The sequence below is a fragment of the Cupressus sempervirens genome, chromosome 1 (assembly GCF_028749045.1).
Source record: "Cupressus sempervirens isolate cs-2001-9-10 chromosome 1, ASM2874904v1, whole genome shotgun sequence".
In the NCBI taxonomy this organism is placed as follows: Eukaryota; Viridiplantae; Streptophyta; class Pinopsida; order Cupressales; family Cupressaceae; genus Cupressus; species Cupressus sempervirens.
In genome coordinates, this window is record NC_143118.1 from 93,486,281 (window position 1) to 93,507,882 (window position 21,602).

General features: G+C 35.9%; 1 protein-coding gene across 6 annotated transcripts in view; it reads right to left on the reverse strand.

Annotated features, from left to right (window-relative positions):
• LOC149576386 (cytochrome C oxidase assembly protein) overlaps positions 1–15,254 on the reverse strand; it is a 28,589-nt gene extending 13,335 nt beyond the window's left edge. The window contains exons 1-2 of one of the 6 annotated variants that reach the window (XM_089817112.1): positions 14,956–15,167; positions 9,967–10,188 (exon numbers count right to left, since the gene is read on the reverse strand). The gene's annotated coding sequence lies outside the window, so the exon portion shown is untranslated. Of the gene's footprint in view, positions 1–9,966; positions 10,189–11,328; positions 11,400–14,955 lie in introns of all 6 variants that reach the window. The other 5 variants (XM_089817115.1, XM_089817102.1, XM_089817107.1 and 2 more) reach the window with 5 other exon arrangements.
• Between the last annotated feature and the right edge of the window lie 6,348 nt (positions 15,255–21,602).

Genomic DNA, 21,602 nt, shown 5'->3' on the forward strand with positions numbered 1-21,602 from the left:
TTGAATTATTTCATTGATCCAATCTTTGATTTTGTGCAGTTGAGTCGATATTTCTTCTATGTTGCTCCCGCTGTCTTGCGGAAGGGTTGCCTGATGCAACTGTTGGATAGGCTGGCAATCTCTCTAATACTTGTTTTTGGTCTCCAACTTTACAATCCTCTCATTTGCCTTCCTCAACCTTTCTCTAATTGAAACCATGCCTTCCTAGATCTCCTCACATTCCATGTCACCGTGATTCTTCCCAAGTTATGCTCAACTATCTCATACTCCTGAGCTTCAATCTCATCCACTGCCTTGCTAACCTTTGGTATAGCAATCTGAACTTTTCAGTGACCCTCATCATCACCCCTCATTACCTTTGCCACCGTTTTTGTAATTTGTTTTTGTTTCTCGCTATCTTCCTTTTCCACTAACCCTTGAATATCTTCAATTGTTCGGACAGTCACCACCTCACCTCTTGGCATAAGCATTTCCCTTAAGCATAGTGTTGCAGTGCATCTCCCCAAATTTGGACTCGGTTCAACTAGCAAAGCATCACCAACGACCTTAGGCACCTACCTTATTTCCTCAATATCAACTGGCCTATCCTCTTCTTCACTAGTGAATGCCACACTATCTACTTGTTATTTCTTCGAGAGAGAAGAGTACTCGATAATGTTACTGTAACCACTTGATTCTGAATCGGAGCTCAACTATACCATGACCCTTTGTCCACTTGTATTAACCTCTTGACTCGTAGCCTCAATTATGCTCTCCCTTGATGGTGTTGCACTCTATCTCTTTGCAAGAGGTTCTTGATGTTCCTTACTTTTCTCAACCTCCAAATTTCTCTTCTTGCTATCAACTGCTTTTTGTTGTTGGCTACTGCCCCCACCTTTTTGTCCAACAGACTTCACTAGACCTTCTTCCTCCGATTTCATCTTCTCATAAGGCGTACCTTCCAACTTTATAATTGCCTTAACTTCTCATTGTACCATGATTTAGTGTGTAGATCAACTGTCCTTGTAACTGCCTTTAAGGAAGGATCCTGATGATCATCCCAATCCATTGGACCCAATTCTATTCCATCCTTTGTATCATAATCTTCTCTTAGCACATTTTCATCATCTTCCAATTGATTGGGAATATCAAGGCCTCTCCATCTGATTGCCCTCATCATGCCCACTGACAATCTTGAGAAAGCTAGCTTTCTCACATGAAAGTCATCTTATGCATTGGCCCAAAAATCTTCTATAGAAGGAATATGTTTAAACGTGTTTTTGTGAGATGCCTTGATAAGACCATTAGGACTGAATACTTGTCTTGCTCTATACCATCTTAGATGATATCGCTCCAACTCCTTCTCCGCAGCTACAAAGGCGACATGATTGGGGCAAGTATCATTGCCTATTCCAAATGAGGAGGCAGTCCCTGTCTCATCTTTATGTTTCATCATTTTGTCATAATGCTCAAGTTGCCTAGTCAACTCCATCAAAACTATCTTCTCGAGCAAGCACCTTGGAAGTCTCTTGGGACAAACTGTACTTCCTACTACTCTGATATATGTGAATTGCAGAAATTGGATGAACCAACTCCCATACTTCTTAACTTTTGCTTCTGCTTCCGATGAGAGCCTCTTAACAGGTATCCCTTGCAATATCCTTACCATCTTCATGGCAAAGGCATCATAAAACATCTTGTAATATTTGGTGTTGTGCAAATGAAGCTATGGATAACACTCATGCACCAAACATTGCCCTGAACCATTGTCAATCAGTCCTAAGGCCTTAAGTCCACGATTTTCATATAGTCTCGCAATCAGATAGAAAAAATAAGATCCCATGTAGAATTGCTTTTGGTTTTGCACTGTCCTAAGTTACAACTCTAGATTTTCACTTATAATTCTAGCCCAATCAAATCTTCTCTTTCCATTTTCAATTTCATTGATAAAGCAGTACATCCAATTTTTTTGAATTGCATACCTTGAGCCATGCCCATGATCCGGTTGAGAAGCACAATAAGGTCGCCATACTCTAATTTGAAATCTGACTTGGTGAGCTTTGACAACTGGGTAACTACCTTCTTACCTTCGTGTAACCAATTCTACTTTGGATGAATGAAGTAGGCCTCCTCGTTACCCTAAAAGAACTTGGTTGTTTGATCCATTGTTACCACCGTCATGTCTCTATGCTGGGGAATATTGAATACTTCTTCAACCACTTGTCGTTGATGTTAGCCAACACTCTCTTCCCTTCATAAAAAATGATGGACTTGGTAACAATATCAAACCGGGATACACCCTCCATCACCAATTCCGGACAAGGCAAGGTAGGAGGAAAAGCCGCCATGTGTACAATTCTACTCTTGTAGATCTCCTTTGCCATGGGGGATTATCCTTCCTTCAATCTATCCTTCAACTGTACCATGTTCACCGTGTCAATATTAATATCACTTATTCGCCTCACTTTCGAGAAGAAGATGGTCTTAGGCATCATATCTTCCTTGTCTTTTTTGGTATTCGTTCCCTTTGGGTTCTTGCTTGCACTAACATCTACCATCCTAAACACTTATTTCTACCCCTTCGTTCTAAATGATATGGACTACACTTATCAGTCTCCAACCTTCTTTCTATTGATGGAATCTAACTTATTTTTGTCTCTCCAAGTCCTATCTCTATACTTATCAATCTCCAAACTTCTTTCCTAGGGATGGGACTACCACTTATTTCTGCCTCTTCATTACCTTAGGATGGACTACACTTATCAATCTCCAAACTTCAATCCTAGGGCGGTCTAATTTATTTCTGCCTCTACAAATGTCCTATCATGAAATCTACACTTATATCGCCCAACTTCAGCCTATCAATGGAAATTATGAAGTGGTGGATGAGTAGTGCAAGAAGAAGATAAGAGAAATGAACCAAGCAAGAACAAGGAATAGAATCCACCTTTAAAACCAATCTTCACTTCTAAAAAAGAATAAAATTTTACCTTAAATCTGCCTTTACCAATAACCGGGTGTCTCACATTCAGATAAGATCTTGGAGATTTCAATCCTCTTCCAAAATATGATGCCCTAGCAAAAATCAGAATCAACCAACCTTGCTAAAATCTACTCATGCCACTAAATTTTGACCTTCTTGCCAAAATTGCCCAAAATGAAGGAAATCACTGCCTTAGGGCAGAAAAATCTGCTCTAAATCAAAATTTTGGTTCTCCAAGATTGCCAAAATTCAGACCTTAAATGAATTTGCCAATTCACCAAATAAAATTGCCTAAGCTGAAGAAGAAAATCATAGCCCTAGGAGGAAAAATCAGACCCCAAAATCGCTGCCAATCCCACAAAAATAGGCTTTCCCTCACAAATTCAACCTAGGGCAAAAATCGCCTAACTTGCAACAAATTAGATCTGCTTCTTCAAATTGCCTTAGGGCAGAAATTTGCTCCCTTAGAAGAAAATTGCTCCAACTTGCAAGAGGAGGTGGAAAGAATGAATGAGGAAATAAGAGGGGGGACCAAACTTTTGCCTTCTTGAATAGGGCTGACATGCCTAGAGGGAAACAAAATTTAAGTGAGTCCCCCAATTAATGGCCTAGATTTAAATGCAACATTAGAATTACTTAGCCCTATAGTGAAATTGGCTCATTTAATTGCCAGTTTGATCCGAATTTGCAAAATAGAAACAAGGTAAACTTAGGAGAGGTCAAAATTTTCATTTAACAATGCTTTGGTAATTAAAATATCATTAAAATCAAATCTAGCAAGCCAAAATCAATTTTCAATTTCAAATTACCAATTTTCTTTAACATTTCTGAAATCCTCTAGGCAAAATTTCAACCAAATTAATGTGATTTTGCAATTTAATTCAATTTCAATCTTGCAATGCAATTTCAATTTTTAAACAGAATAAATCCTTTTCTTGGTAATCAAAATTCAAACTCCAATTTTAATTTCACTATCAAAAATTTCTTCTTCGCCAAAAAAATTCAAGATTTTCCAAAACGACTAAATCTAAAAATTTCATTTTGAGAATGCTCAAGCTTATACAATTATATCAAATTTTCAAAATCCATCTGAGTCCAAAATTTGCAAATTTATCCTGCCAAATATTGTTTTAACCATTGAAAAAATGTTGTTGTTGAATTTTGTTTGGCCTAAGGACAAAATTAGATGTTCTGGACAAATCAAGTTTCGCACCAAGTGAAAACAAACCAAAACCCTTCCTGGCCCGAAGGCATCCAAGGCGTAAAAATCATCAATTTGAAAACCTCTAGACAACTCCAAATCTTGCTAAGGCAACCAAAAATTTCCAACACTGAGAAAATTGCCAAGGCATGCTCGAAAAAAAGGGGTCCTCAAATTTTTTTTGGGGCGATGGTGTGAAAACCTCACAACAAGAAGCAAGTTCAATACTTGTCTCTTTTACTATGGATTGTAGTAGTAATGACTTATGAGGTTTTCATTTGTGTTTAATAAAGAAGAAACAAGGAGGACATTATGTTGAATTTGCATGCTTTGGAGTGATAATATTAAATTTTATTTGAATCAAAGAGTCATGTTATTTCTAGATTTAATGGTTGTGAATTTCATACATGGCAAATTAAGGTGCAATTGGTTTTAATAGAAAATGATCCTTGGGATATTGTTAGTGTAATTACTATAAAACCATAAAATGTCAATGAAGCTATAAAAAGGTTGTGAAAGATTGCAAAATCACAGCATGGATTGGTTTCAGATTATCTAATGTGCACTTACATCATATTGATCTAATGAAAACATCAAGGCAGCTTTATGGTTTTTTGATTTTCCTTTTTTTCTTTTTTTTTGGTGGGGGGAGAGAACGGGATTCTCAAATTCTTTATTTAGTTCATAGGCTGCTTTTCACTCAGAAATGATACTTTTGTCATTGACAAGAGGAGGTGTGGCATTTTGGGGGGGTTGTGGACAGTTTCCATAGACTTAGATTGTTGTACCTATGGATAGTCAAGTATGTCTTGATTCATAATTTTTGAGGTTTGTATTTAATGCAAGAGCATCATGGGTGTTGCTGATGCAATATACTCTCCATTGACTATAGATAGGAAAACTGATGCTTGTTTCTCACTTAGCCACAATACAAGACAATTGCCAAGAAAGAATACACCTCCATTGGTGCTGATCCTAGCACCAATTCTACCAACCCAATCCGCATCCATATATGCTGTAAGGGTGAAATTTTCACCCTTGGAGACCACAATCCAAAATCCATAATCCCCTTTGAATATTTCAAAATTGTATTGACTGCATTAACATGGCTTTCTTTTGGAGATGTCTGAAACCGTGCTACTAGACTAAGAGTTTGCACAATGTCGAGCCTTGCAGCTGTCAGATATAAGCAAGTTTCCAATTAAAGATCTATAAATAATCTGATTTGCTGCAAAAGAATCCTTGTCTTTGCTCAATTTGAAACCAATAACCATAGGTGTAGTTATTGGACCACAATCCTCCATTCTGAACTTCTTCAACATTTGTGATATTGCTATCAAGGATTTAACTGTGTAGTTTTTGAGTCAAACTCATTGCCCATATTTCATGAGTAGTGATTCAACATGAACCCATCTCTCATGAGGATAAATGGAACATTTAGCACTCATTGGATCTAGGTTGATGCACACAGAGGTGAAGCACCGGGACTTCCCAGCAGGTCACCCATCCTAGTGCTACTCCAGCTTGAGCGCGCTTAACTACAGAGTTTCCTCCATGGTTAAACCCACTCTGCTTGCAACCCCATTTGCAAAACCTTCACCAAGTGTTGTGCCTTATGAACCATGCATTAGAAAGCCCCTTAAGCTCTCATCAATTGATAAGCTTATCAATTCTTCAATATTTATTTAACATATTTGGTTTGTGATATAAAGATTCCTTAATCAGATTAGATAATTTGCAAAACAAGAAAGCGCCTAGCATTGACATCTCAAATTCATTTTGCATGTTTGACACCTAGTCTTGGTACATCTTATTGATGTCACCCCCAAAAATGATTTCATTGACATATATGACAATAGTTAACTCATCTGCTTCATATTTGATATAAAAGATGTTATCTGCTGCTACTCTTTTGAAACCATGTTCTTGTAGAGACTTGTCTAATCTTAAATAACAAGCCCTTGGGGCTTGTTTTAATCCATAAAGGGCCTTTTTTAGTCTACGCAAGTAATCTTCATTTTTTGATCAGATGAATCCTTCAAGTTGTTTGATATAACCATTTTTAAGATTTTCATCTAGGAAGGTTGATTTGACCACCATTGGGTAAACCTTGAAATTCTTGAAATTTGCAAAAAGCCAAGAACATTCTGATAGACTCTAATCTTGCAATTGAGGTGAATATTTCTTCAAAATCTATTACTTCAACCTATGCATACCTTGACACACAAATCTTGCTTAATTCCTTATGACTTTCCCATCTTCATTCAGCTTGTTATGCCACTTGGTTCCAATAACATTTTTGTCCTTGGGTCTTTGGACAAGACCTTAAGTCTCATTCTTTTCTATTTGATCCGATTCTGCCTCCATAGCCTTGATCCAATGCTTTTCTTCACTTGCTTCTGAAAAGTTCTTTGGTTCAAATTTGAAGAGTAAATAACAGCTTTGCATAATCTACTGTATTGGTAAATTTTCTTCTTCTTGCTTGATTTGTTGTACTTTTGTCCCCAAAATCAAATCTTCAGGATGGTTCTTTTGAACAAACCTGGATGTTGTCATGGGTGGTGTCATTGATGAGGTTTTTGTATTTTCTTGCTCTACTTCCTCAGTTTCAATCTCTTCTTCTGCCTCTTCTTCTTTACAACTTACTTCCTTTTGATAATCAATGTGCAGGTGTGGAAAGAGTTCAAGAGGGTTGATTCAATCTGTTTTGTAAATTCCTAAAATTATTTTAGCTAAATAAGTCTAATCAAGTGTACACATGCATTAGTGATCTGGACTGATCTCCCACCTTATCCTTCTAAGTGATGAGGATACTCTTTCTAAGTAAAAGTGATTTTTGATATTTAGCTAAACTATAAAGATAGGAGCAAGATAGAATGCTGTAACATACCGAATAGAGTGAATTTCTGTGCAGCTCTGAGGCACATTAGAGTTTTCCAAACTGTTTTGAGGATGTAATTATCTGTGCATGCTCCCACATTTTGAAGATTTCATTATTGTCTGACTTATGTAATTGATAAGTAGGAGATAATTTCCACAGCAAGTCAAATTGTGATATTGCTATCAGGATTTAACTGTGTGATTTTTGAGTCAAACTCATTGACCCATGTTTCATGAGTAGTGATTCAACATGAATCCATCTCTCATGACAATAAATGGAACACTTAGCACTCATTGGATCTAGGTGATGCTCACAGGGATGAAGCACCGGGACTTCTCGGGAGGTCACCCATCCCAGTACTAATCTAGCCTAAGCGCGCTTAACTACAGAGTTTCCTCCATAGTTAAACCCAAAGCTTGCAACCCCATTTGCAAAACCTTCACCAAGTGTTGTGCCTTATGAACCATTCATTAGAAAGCTTCCAGGGGCTTTTCAATGAATAGTTATCAATTGATGAGCTTAAGGGGCTTTCTAATGAATGGTTCATAAGGCACAACACTTGGTGAAGGTTTTGCAAATGGGGTTGCAAGCTTTGGGTTTAACTATGGAGGAAACTCTGTAGTTAAGCGCGCTCAGGCTGGAGTAGTACTGGGATGGGTGACCTCCCAGGAAGTTCCGGTGCTTCACCCCTGTGAGCATCACCTTAGATCCAATGAGTGCTAAGTGTTCCATTTATTGTCATGAGAGATGGATTCATGTTGAATCACTACTCATGAAACATGGGTCAATGAGTTTGACTCAAAAATCACACAGTTAAATCCTAATAGCAATATCACAATTTGACTTACTGTGGAAATTATCTCCTACTTATCAATTGATGAGCTTAAGGGGCTTTCTAATGAATGGTTCATAAGGCACAACACTTGGTGAAGATTTTACAAATGGGGTTGCAAGCTTTGGGTTTAACTATGGAGGAAACTCTGTAGTTAAGCGCGCTCAGGCTGGAGTAGTACTGGGATGGGTGACCTCCTGAGAAGTCCTGGTGCTTCACCCCTGTGAGCATCACCTAGATCCAATGAGTGCTAAGTGTTTCATTTATTGTCGTGAGAGATGGATTCATGTTGAATCACTACTCATGAAACATGGGTCAATGAGTTTGACTCAAAAATCACACAGTTAAATCCTAATAGCAATATCACAATTTGACTTACTATGGAAATTATCTCCTACTTATCAATTGATGAGCTTAAGGGGCTTTCTAATGAATGGTTCATAAGGCACAACACTTGGTGAAGGTTTTGCAAATGGGGTTGCAAGCTTTGGGTTTAACTATGGAGGAAACTTTGTAGTTAAGCACGCTCATGCTGGAGTAGTACTGGGATGGGTGACCTCCCGAGAAGTCCCGTTGCTTCACCCCTGTGAGCATCACCTAGATCCAATGAGTGCTAAGTGTTCCATTTATTGTCATGAGAGATGGATTCATGTTGAATCACTACTCATGAAACATGGGTCAATGAGTTTGACTCAAAAATCACATAGTTAAATCCTGATAGCAATATCACAATTTGACTTATGTAATGTTAAGCATCAGGACATACTGATCTAGAATTGAATTTTTTTAAGAAAGATTGTTACAGTGCTAAAAATACTGTCTGACCAAGTAAAATTATCTCTACATGTGGAAAAAGAGCTAATGTATCTTTTAAGTTTCAGTCCTTGTTATCTCCAATTGAATCGCTAAATTTTAATTTCAGGTCTTCCAATTTTCCAATGCTTTGGTGTATTTTAAATTTTAATGCACGACTCTTCACATATTTTTGTCTGGTTTTCTGTATATGGGTTTTTAACCCTTTCTTATTAGGTTCTTCAGACTTCTAATTTGTCATTTTAAAATATATATTTGGCTTAGGTTTCCCTATTTTGTACCAAAACCTGTTCACAAATCAATTGTTCTAAACTTTGGCCCTAGTGACTTTGTTTTGTCATCCAAGGATACTGTTTCCTTCCTTTCATTGTAAAAACTACAAACCTTCACCAAAACTAATAGAAATACAAATTAAGTTGTCTTAATCAAATGAAAGTAAATATATTTGAATATTTTATCTATATTTTAAAACAATTAATATTTCATACATTATTTGTGAAAAAAATCAAGAAATACAATTATAACAAATGTTTTAAATCTATTATCTTCAACTCTCAATCATCATTAAGAATAGTTCCTACTTATCAATATATTTACAAATAATAAAATTTTATTTCATAAAAGCTATTTAAAGCCCATGTTATATATATTCTTAAATAATATACGAATTCATAAAATAACTTAGTATTTTAAGATATATCTTTAAATTTGTTTGTTTAAGGAAGTGCGTGCAAGTAAAGGACTAACGGAATTGTAAAATGAAATGGTACTTGTATATTAAACTGGCAATCACACCTTAATAAGGTGCAATAGGTACGCCAAAGAGATATTTAGGGAAATACGTTGTGTGTATTTTTCAATACAATATCATGATCCAAGTTGTAAACATAACCCTAACCCTAACCCATTACTCTAATCTTGACCATAATGAAAATCCTAACACTAACCATAAAATTAACCATACTCTTCAATGTAGCCTCGGTCCATACCTTAACACTAACCCTAATCATAATACTAAATATGATTAACCCCTCCATTGTAACTTAAACCTGCATGAGTGTATACAAGGAACTGCCTCATCTTCAAAACATTTAATCTTCAATTTTGTCTTCAAAACATTTAATCTTCAATTTTGTCCCCGCGGACTCATCAGTAACTGTTTCATTTTCAAAATATAATTTTTTCACTATGTTTGTCGAGCCCCTAATACTATCCATGTCTGCAAAAAAAAAAAATTTCTTTGTGTGTCCTGAAGTAGGGGTAGAAAAATTGAGTACCATGATTTTGTTCGTCATAACCCCCTAATAGATCCTCATTCTAATCCTCGTTGTGTTGATTAGCATTGCCTAACAGACCATTGGGTATGTCCCCCAGTATATGATCCATGTACTGCACATTATGTACTTGCCCCTTCTTGAAACCCTTCTCTCCTTCCTCAGAATCCCTAGCGTGTAATTGTTTTCCAGGCTCCTCTACTGGAATTTGCAATACTACCCCACCTTTCACATAAGAAAGACATCATTAATGCACATGATATCTTACAAACTGGGGAAAGGGCACTGAGTCTATATCATGGGTTTTATCATTAGCAAAAGCAAGTCACATAATCAAAATCAAATCTCGCTTCACACTAATTACTACTATCAAGGGTATATGACTGTTTAAGGACAAATGATAAGTGTTGCATTTCCTAAAGTGCAATAGAAACCATGAATATACAACAGGAAATGAAAGATCAGATGCACGATACTATTATTGCCTTGTACCATTTTAAGTACTGTGAAGATCTGTTATCTAATTCCTAGAAAGTTCAACATCATATGAATGTCAAAGCATTATCGCTACAAATACTTGTGGGCAAGAAATGATTAATATGTGGAGTTAAAGAAACAAACGTAATAAAAAAGCAATATCAGAGCTCCATATTTTATTTATTGAGCTTACTTCATTGTAGGTACAATCTTTAACTAATTTTGTGCTTGGATATAATTGTTTGAAGTAAATTGTATATTATCCAAGAACTGCAATAACTAAATAGCAATGAAGATTATAGTGATACCATATGAAATAGAGCTTCAAATAGTAAATGTCCATTCATTTATTAAGATAGGTAAATCATGCATAGCACATGTGTCAAACAAATGTGTCTAGTAATGCAAAGGAACCATGAAGAAGGTTAAACTGTAGGAGTCCTCGTTCATATGGAACATAACATAATTTGATGGCTTGCAATAGAAATAAAACATTGACATTTCCAAGGCACAATTACGAAACAAGAGAGTCATCACAGAAGTTCTAAGAGGATACACATCAGAATTAAACAACAGAAATATCTTTTCTATCTTAAACCCAAAACTGATTCTCTCAGTAGCAATGTGAGTGGGAGCTTGGCATGCAAGGTGTACATTTCGCTACAGATCGCGAGATTAGAACTTACAACTAAATACTTATCGACAGAGATCCAGGAACTCACTTTTAAGAGACATACCTAGGGCTAGGAATATGGTGTACATATCGCCCTAGATAATCCTTGCACCAACATAATTTTTCCTTTCCTATTAACAAATAAAGGAGAAAGGCTTGCACTATTACTTGAACAAAATGAAATGGAAGACTATAGGAATCAGTGTTCTGCCTACCTTTTAGAGATGGACAGATAATTGAATACCAAATTTGCAGCTTGCAAAAACTGAAGTCCAGACCAAAGATTCTAATCAAGATCATAGATTTAAGTTAAAAAATCATGTCCGGCCTTCAATTCTAACCCCAGATAATGAACAAAACAAATTCTTTTCACTACAATTTTTTGCATTTTGTAACTCAAACAAGATATAACGGAAAAAATGTGAAAACAACAGTCACATTAATTTCAAAGCAGAGAAAAAAAGCCAGCAAGATTAGTAATAAAGATTGATCATGAGTAACTCCAGCATAGTTCAGAGCTAAAGAATTTCTATATTCCTCTGCTCCCTGATGCTCACCTCTGCTGCTATCAAGTAGATCCCCCAATCTCTGGCAAAGGTTGATAGTATTTGACTTAATTCTTTTGTCAGTGCATTACACGAAATAAACAAAGCTTTTTCAGGAACATTTAGTACACTTATAACAGGGATTACAGTTCATGAGATTGTGTCTTTCGTATATTTCCACATTCAGAATACATTTATACATCTGAAAAGAAAAATCTTAATCGCTATTTGTTGGAGTGTCACATTCGATTCCAAAACTACAATTTTTCCCCACCCTCAGAAGATTCTGGCAAAAGTTGTTTTGTGTCACACCTGTCAAATGCATTTCTTCACATTTTAACTATTGCAACAAGGATTACAGTCCATAAGAACTATTGCAGAAAGTCCATTTTGTACAAATATTGCAGAGATTGCAGTCTATTTGATAAAAAAACGTAATGCAGATGTGGCTCATGGAATGCAATGAATTTTGGATATGTAAACAATGGAAAACCAAAATAGAAGTATTCTGGTGTTTTTACAGAACTAAGACAGAGATACCCAAATTGGAAGCTGACAACAAAGATATATATTCATGGAAGGTTGTTAAAAAATTCATTTTAAAGCAAGTACAAAAACCCTCGTTTGTAGAAATGAACCCACAGATACAGATTGCAGAAAATTTCACAAACTTTCTTATAAACCCCAGTTACAGAGGCATGAAAAGAGTCGTTTTTTGATATGGATGTACAGAACAGTATGGACGAATATTTAGCAAACAAAAATGCATAAATACGAAGAAATTCCTGCAATCCTCGGTCAAATGGAATGAATCCAAGACAGCTTACCAGAGAGATGTCGTGTTCTTAGAATAGTCTGCAGAAGTTTCCACAAAAAATAAAAACCTGAAACCCTCCATTAAAGATCACCAGAAAACCCTAGAGCCCCCACAGAAAACACGACAAAATACAAAGAGAAACAAATAGTAATTTAGGCTCAAAATCTGACTTCTGGAAGTAGTTTGAGCTTTTCGATTAATGAATTTTTGGGAGATCTAATATACTGGAGTAAATTTGTGCCATGCAACGAAGTGCGCGACACACAATAAAATCACCATTCTTGAAATAGCGGACTTCCTGGAACTGGCAGATCCCACGATGACACCACACCAACTAGAAAAGAGGAACAGACAATAAATCAGCATTCTTTCTTTCACAAAATTATAAGAGACGGATCGATGGACCAAGTCAATTTAATTGACTTGCAAGATGTTTAATACAGTTTGAACCGTTGATCCACAAAGTTAGGTTGTTTTCTTCAGAATAAGTACGCCTTTGTTTTAATCAAATTATATAAATTTCAAATTTGGCTACAGACCACTCCATCTTCACATCTTTATATGGGTAGCATTATCCTTCAAATAATTAGGCCAACCTTTGATATCCATTCATCTGTCTTCATACACTTATCTTTTAGAGTGTTACAATACAAATACAAGTCTCTGCTCTCAGACATGTGTATCAAATAGTTCATTAAATAGTACAAAGCTATCTCATCTACTATATTGGAAAATGTTATTAAAAGACTCAATGTGGCAGCATATTACGAGGAGTCCTCGCCCCTGGAGCTGCAGGAAACTAGGGCAGTATTTTTCCCTGTTTCATTCATCAACAAAGCTTAAACCAAAAAAAAAACAGAGTCAAATATGCTGCACTCGAGAAATCTCAAATCTTAATTGTTTTAATTCAACTGACATGGTAAGCCACTTCTCATGATAGTACTACTATCTAAATAGGACTATCAATCAGCCACATGTCCACCATTCTAACTCCAGCCTGTGAAACCACATGTGCTGTTTGATTGAGATAGAATTTCTAAACATGACGTAATGCAGGATGAGAAGAGAAGAAGAAGAATTATTTTCATCCCATCTACGAGAGTAAGATAGTTGATGACAGAAGAAACCACAAAGAATCAACAGCATTATAGTCTACTTGAATTGTTCTAGAACAGCAGGCCTCGGCTAGAGGCAGGTTTTTTTTTAACAAATTTTGTCAAAAACTACTCTGTCTACGCTAAATTTCTCTGTCTACATGTTTTACATAAATTTCAACAAGAATCAGACCAAATATACTAAATTTCCACTTTTCAAATAAAGCATACCATAAGTGCATCTCAGATAGTTATCAATATGCTGCCTGAAAACTAATTTTGTTGAAAAATTATTCTGCCTATGCTAAATTTCATTTTGCCAGGGAAACATGTTACTACTCCTCCTATAAAGATATGTATGTGCTAGAACATTATAAAACAATACTATAAGAACAAATAACCTGAAAAACACTCTTTAAAAAATTAAAAGTGAACCAAAAGTCAATGGGCCTTTGGTCTATTAGTGAAGTTGAAAGGTTCTTAAAGAGCCCACCAGGCATCAAGTCTTACTACATTGAAAAAGGGATGAGGCTGGGATCATGCCCGGGTGAATTTGGCAGAATGGATACCCCTTAGTCCTTAGCTCTTAGCCAAAGAAGTTCAACCATTGGCTCGTGCTCCTGTATCGGGTAGCTAAAAGGATTTCATGGATGACCTCCATCAAAAAAAAAAACCAAAACACTCAGAATAACCTTTAAAAAAATAAAAAATTGCACAACGGGCATCATACCAGAACTACTGCACACCAGGGAGGAGCTGAAACTAAAATCGACTCCTCAGAAGTCAATTGCAAAGCTGCGACCCGAAGGAGATAAGGGCAACGTGAAGCAGCTGAAGGGGAAGAAGAAAGGTAAGATGGACAACAGCGGTGGCACCTTTAATCCTAATTTGCCCAAAGATGGAATGCTGAAGAATGGTTCGAGTGATTGATTTGAGTCATTTTGCTGCCACTAATTGGCCCAATTGTGGATAATGGGCACTATTGTATATTCGGTAGGCCAATGTAAATTTTGTTGTGAAATACAGATAGGTGGGGAGGTTGGTTCCATTTTTTCTTTTTGATTGGAAATGTAATCCCGACAGGCATGGTATGGGAAGGTTAGTATGGTATTTTGAACTGAAATTGAACAGAAAATCTGCCATTTCAGTGGCTGCTTTTGCAATTATTTTGTAATCATTTTTATATATTAGTAAAACTAAAAATGCTCATACCGATCAAAACAAAATACTGCATGCCAAAGAGCCTACACCAATAAGCTTAAACCCTAATGTTGTAGAGGGGAAACGTGCAAAATCTCAAGGGTTTTTCTTTCAATTTAATGAGCTAAATATGCGTAAAAGTAGTAGAAATGTAGAACAGAAGAAGTGTAGGATTTAATCGCTTACCAGTCATCGCCAAGACTGTGATTTAAATAAAGCGGAAGACTGTTTCCGAGACAACACTATTCAGATCGACCAAACAAATCATTTTTTCTTCGTTCTGATTTCTTTCAATTAACAGAACACCATCTTTTTAGTCCAGGAGGACAATTTGAGATGTAAAATACTTGCGTAACAAGAAAAGAAATATTGCAGGTCATCGCCACCAAATTTGATAGTATAGATATTTATTATTATTATTATTTACAATTAATTACTAGAACTTCGTGAGGTCTCATATTTATTGGCAATCCCATGGGTATGTGTTGAAAAGGTACTTTCTTCGCTCTTTTAAGAACTTATATGAGCTTACTATATATATATAGTTATAGCTATGGTTCATTTTTCGAATGCTTATGAGTTTTCTAATCTTATTTTCTATAAATAAAACATGGGACTTACAAAAAGTTAGCAAATAAAAAAGGTAATTAAGGAAAGAGAAGTTCAAAATTACATTAACTAAGTATGCTTTTTGTTCTCAAATAATTTATAAAGCTTTATATTCAAGGATAAAGTGCTACATTTAAGGGAATCATCTAGTGGTGTGGTAGTGTTGTGGATGCACTGTTAATGGTGCAACCAACGTTCTAATCCTCGCTTGGCCCAAAATAGTGTGAATGTTAGTTGGGCCCACATCGATTGTCGTGTTAGTGGAGATAAAGACAATGTTAATGTTGATGGATTGGTGCCTTTGAAAAGAGATAGAGATTACGTGTTTATGTTGAACGGTGTTGAAGTCGATGGAGATGGAGATAACGATGTTAATGCAGATTCAACTCTGAAGTTGTCATTACACTAGGAGTGCTTGCAGAACCTATGTCGGACCCACCTTGGGAGTTCATTGGTTGTGTCCCTTGGGCTTGGCGTCCCTTATGTCGAATGGTTTTCAAGCCGATGGAGATAACGGTGCTAATGCAAGTTTAACTATCAGGTCATCATTGGGCTAGGAGTGTTAGCGGACCCTATGTCAGACCCACATTGGGAGTTTGTTGGTTGCTTCCTTGTCTTTGTTGGGTTTTTGTGCTCATAGGTCTTGGGTGTTGGATTAAGGAGATGAGGTCCCCCAGATTTGTGGCCTCAATGGTTCATAGCTCCAGTCAAAAGCGAAATAAGAAGAAGAAAAAATTGGTCCACTTAACTCAGGTCATTTTTTTTCATTTAACTTTGAGATCATTTTGATAGTATAAAGTTAAGAATTCTATGTCATGTAGATTAAATAATTATATTTTATATATAGACACTTTAGAAAAGTGTTGTTTTAGTTACACATGATTAATAAGCATTTTCTTTGTAATTTTAAATTTTTACTATAAACTTAAGTCAAAATGGGTATTCTTTGTACTAGCCTCTACTCACAAAAAGTAATCAAGGGGTCAACTTATAAGATATCAATATATTTTATCCACCTACCTATTATTTTTTACAAAGAATCATATTGCCTATTAGTGTCAAAATGTGTACAACAACTGAGCTTTCATATTACCTGAGCAATAGGGGAGATAAGTGAATATCACTAAGTATACCCAAGCAATTCAACTTAAAGTGAGCTGAAGAGAAGTCAGAGTTGATCGAGCACAAATTTTATCGAGCTACACAGAGGACGTCGAGAAAATGTTTACTGAGTATCAGTAAGTAGGAAAACAATATTTATCGAGTGACATAGGGATGACATCAGAGTATGAATTGACATAGATTCTAATGCAACATGATTCTACCGACAAAGAAAAATGTTTAACATAATTCTAGGTAAAGATTTGAAAATATTTTATTGAAAAATGTGAGTTGATTGTTCATGATTACAAGGTTGGAAGGACTAATGTAAATGAAGATGGAAAGGAAGGAAAGGTCAAATGATTCTAGAACCATTAATTAGGATTATAAAACAATTCCAGAAAGTTCTAAAACCCTAATTAGGTCAAGCTACGAAATGATAAAAGAAAACTATAAAAGGAGTAGTAGAGAATAGTTGTTGGTCAAAGTTTTGTTGGAGTTGTATTGATGTTGTTGGCGTATTGAATAAAGTATTGTAATGTTTCTTAACAACTTGTCTTCCTTGGTTTTGGTTTGTTCCCTGACTCTTAATGTGCCCAATGTAGTGAAAGACAGAGTTGATAGCAATAGAATGGGTCAATGTAGGTGTTCTCTCAAGGACCCCTGAATTGAAAAGGTACAAATCCCTTATATGCAAAGATTTGAAATGAATATTGCTTTTCGTAGATCAACAAGATTTAGGGGTATGCTCTTGACCAGAGAGTAGAAGAGGTATGACCAAATTGCCTAAAGACTTTAAACAACCCAAGTGATCTTCAGATGCTGACTTGCAAAGCTTCACAACTATGAATGCACATGAATCATTTTCAGTTTCTCAACTTCTAGATGCAATCTACCCTACTTACTAAACGCAAGATGCAATAATGGAACACTAACTAATATTGCATACTACATAAAAGAGAAAATGATTAACTAAGAAATGCCTAGATTGCACAAGTTAATGAGTTGCACAACAAGTGTTTGTTTCTCACTCATTAGCTTACATTAATCAAATCCTTAACTTCACATGCAGCCATGTAGATGCACATGAACTAACTTGTATAGAACAGAGGAAATGAGAAATATACTACAAAGAAGGGAAATAAAGTTTATGCCCACTGAAAAGAAATAAATAAAATCTAGCTCATTTGTAATCCCATAGTTTTCATCACAACACATTTCATTCAAATGACCATACAAGAACTTAAAGTAAACTAACATGAGCAACGTAATCAAAATATGGACACAGAGTCTCGCACAGTAGTCCCAGCTATAGGGGTTTGCCCACATCAAAATTTCACTGATCTTAGTTACTTCTCAAAAGTTTACATTTATAGGTCCTTTTGGAAATGGCCAATTAAATCTCATGATTACTCAACAGAGCCTCTTTGATCATTCTAAAAATAGGATTGACTAGATATGTCATATGTTACAAAACTTTAGCCTACAAGGAGAATGCCAAATATGGATACAATATCAGAAGGTGAGAGAGATAAGAGGTTATACTTGTTTATGTTTACAAGGAGAGTGTAATCCTATGTCAGAGCATCTGTTTTTCTTTGGAGTTATGACCATGGTTCTATATGCCTTCATTGTATCAAGTACACTCTTTAGCTCATGGACACTTAGAATGAGAATGTTGTCATCTCTAATCATCCAATAATCATGCATTTATGTAAATTCTTCAACTTTAGAGATCTTTGATTGGAGCTTCTCTATTGCACACTTCTGGACACAAACCACTATCGAGAGTTCCAGAATCTTTGCCACCTAGAAATTTGATGGATCAGTAGCCTCTTCAATGAATGCCAAAAACTTAGTCTTCGCTTGACCGATGTCCACCAACTAACCATTATTAGTGACATACAATTCAGTGTGCAGAACCTTTAAATGTTTGAATATCTTGTTCATTACTTTCTTCACTAAATCATATACATCCTTCAGCTCGTGCTCTGACTTTATTGAGCTCTCAATTTTGAATTATATTGATTGCTCCCAACGAAGCAATGGTTCTTGGCCTATCTTGAGTATCACATAGGTCACAACAACATTATTCTTCATGTCAGTCACCTCTTGCAACAAGGCCAATTGCTCCATTAAGCTCTCTAATGCTCTGTACATCAAAGTGTGTTGGCTTGACATTGCTTCTCTCAATTTGTCCAAGGAGAGGGGGACCTTGGGCCTTTATTTCGTCAATCCAAGCACGACCAATTTGACCAAATTGCCTCTCCTTATGTAGCTTAAGTAGTGAACTCTTGTTTTCCTCTATACTTGGATTGAATGTACTTATCAAGGTACTTCCAAGTGCAACTCTAATGTAATCCATCAACTCCTTATTTGAGGCTTTGAGTACCTCTTTTTCTAATCTTAACTCCTTATTTTAGGCTTTGAGTACCTCTTTTTATGATCTTAACTCCTCTAGTCTATCCTCAATGTGCACATTTGTTGACTTCTAGATGTTGACCATAGAATTGTGCACTGGAATGCCTATGTCAACAGTTCTAATCTGAAAGTCATTAGGAGTTAGGTCATGAAATTTTCCCTCTATTTGAGGTTCTGCAAACTCCACCAACATGTGACCAGTAGAAGAATTTGTGGCCAATGTTGTTATACTCTTGTGCTTCTTTTCCTTCTTTGGTGCTAGTTGGGCTGAAGTTGCTTGTACAATAAGGTCCTTAGATGGAGAACTTTCTTCACATCTCCTCTTTTTATGATCAACAGTCTCTTCCAACCAAGATTCATTTGAAAGGACATTGAGTGCTGACTGCAGAGTTGTAGGATCAAACAGGTTCCTCTCTATTGGAAGTGTCACCTTGCTTTGGTTGGCAAAAGAAAAAGAAGTTACTTTAGTAATAGAGAGGACTAGAGTATCACCTTGTTGAGATGTCTTTTACTCTTGGCCATCCAAAGGGTTATTGTCACCATCAAGGTTAATGACTAGCACAAGGGAGGAGGCCTTGGCTACTAATTTCTCCTTATCCTTTTCCTCTTTGCCTTTATCTTTCTCTTCATCTCCAACCTTTCCCATATCTAGCAGAGATCCTCCTCCATATGTTGGAGTAATTTGAATATTCTTCTCAGGAGGTTGGTTTACTCCACTAGCAGATTGTGTTGGTCCAACTAATGTTGATGTAGCAATTGTTGTGGATGTAGCAATTATAGATTGGGTTGTCCTAGAAGCCACTCCACCAGTGGAAGTTGCAGTTATGATTATCTTGTTTTTGGCTCTAGTCCACTCTACCCATTTGTTTATCCTCTCGATGATACCATGCATCAGGACTTCCATCATGTCAATAAGAGGGCCCTCAGGCAAAGTTGACATTATGGAAGTGTTCTTGATTTGCTCATAGGTTGAGGGATGCATATAGGAGCCATCTTCTGCAAGATCACTAACATCAATCGTGTCATTATACAACTTAATTTCATCTATTGTTAATATGGACTAGTACCTTTCTTTGGTTTGGTATTGATCATAACACTCGACCCAATAGTCTTCAATATCTAGAACATGCCTATGAGCGTACCTTAGTTTTAGATGATCTTTTACAAAGTTAACAGGGTCACATTAAGGTCTTATTACCTCATAATCAATCAATTTAATCCTACTCTCAAAGGCTTTAACTAAATTATAGGCATTAGATCTGGATGTACAAGAATAGGGTTCTACCACTATTGGAAAAGGAATCTCGACATTTTTCTTAATATTGGAACATAAGGTGTTCACCTCTAGTATTTATCTATACAACTCAACAAGAACTACCTTATATTTGGGATATCTAGGGAGCCTCTTGGGGAAGCCATTGAATGCACCAATCCTTAGGTAGGACAAAGATGGAAATTGGATGAAACAACACCCAAACTAGTTGATTGTCGATATGGCTTCTGGTGAAAATCTTCCCTCAGGGCACCCTTGTAATGCCCGACACAAACTCATTGTGAAGCTATCATTTACCTTTACATACTCCTCAAAACTCCTTTGCAATTGGAGATGAGGGTAGAATTCATACACCTTGGTGTTCTCATCATAATCTCCAATACTAAGAAGAACATGCTAGAGATGATGTGTGGTTAAGGCGTATATCGAATACGAAGACATAAAGAATTGCATGAATGCATTTGCTGAATTTAGCTAGGAGGCAAGCTCTTCACATAAAATCTGAGCCTAGTCAATATGTAGTCCGTTAGCACAAATGGCCTAGACCAAGTAGAAGTAATGCTCATTGAAATCCAGAATCTCCTCCTTTCCTTTTAATCTTAGCAATAGTGCAAAGATGTCCACGACTTCCATCTTTAGGTTGGTTCCAAAGAGAGTCCTTGGCATCTTACTTTTTTTGCTATGAAGAGTCTAAAACCATGTCTTTTGCATGTCTTCTCTCCTCGGAGTTACTCTTCTCATTGCACATCGATGTAGAGGTAGAAAAATTGATGTTGCAATATGGGGCAATGTTATGGGCATCCATCCAAGAGGAATCAGTTCGCCATTCATCAGCGAGATTTTCTTCAGAAACATTTTCATCGATAGTTTCCAATTGGCCCATGTTATGAATAAAGTAATAATAAAGGAATGAGAATGGGACCTAGAAAATGCTATTCCAACGATGTTATTTTATTTTATTTGTAGATTATCTATATAGTTCAAAATATTAAATAGTCTCTTTATTAAAAAAAATTAGCACATCTTCTTACTAAAAAACTAAAATATGAAATAAAACTTTAGTCTGTTTGTTTTTTTGTTTGTTTGTTTTTTTGTGCCTTACATTGATCTGATCTATTGATTAGATTAAATGTTCACCTAATGAACTTAAATCATTCTTTTAGATTAATTAAACTTATGTTCTTATATTTATTAATTATCACTTAAAATTTGTTATTATTTATATTTGACTAGTATTTAAGACTAGTTGTATTGTCTATAGATAATTAGTTTGTAAAAACATTTAAGAAAAGGTTGTTTTTTTTATAATTGAGTCACAATTCAAGGAAATCAAACAAATAATTAAATCATGCAACTAGATTTCATAGAATGGATACCTTATCAATATATTTAAGAGCAAGTAAACTCTAGTTACTTGAATGAAGTGCAT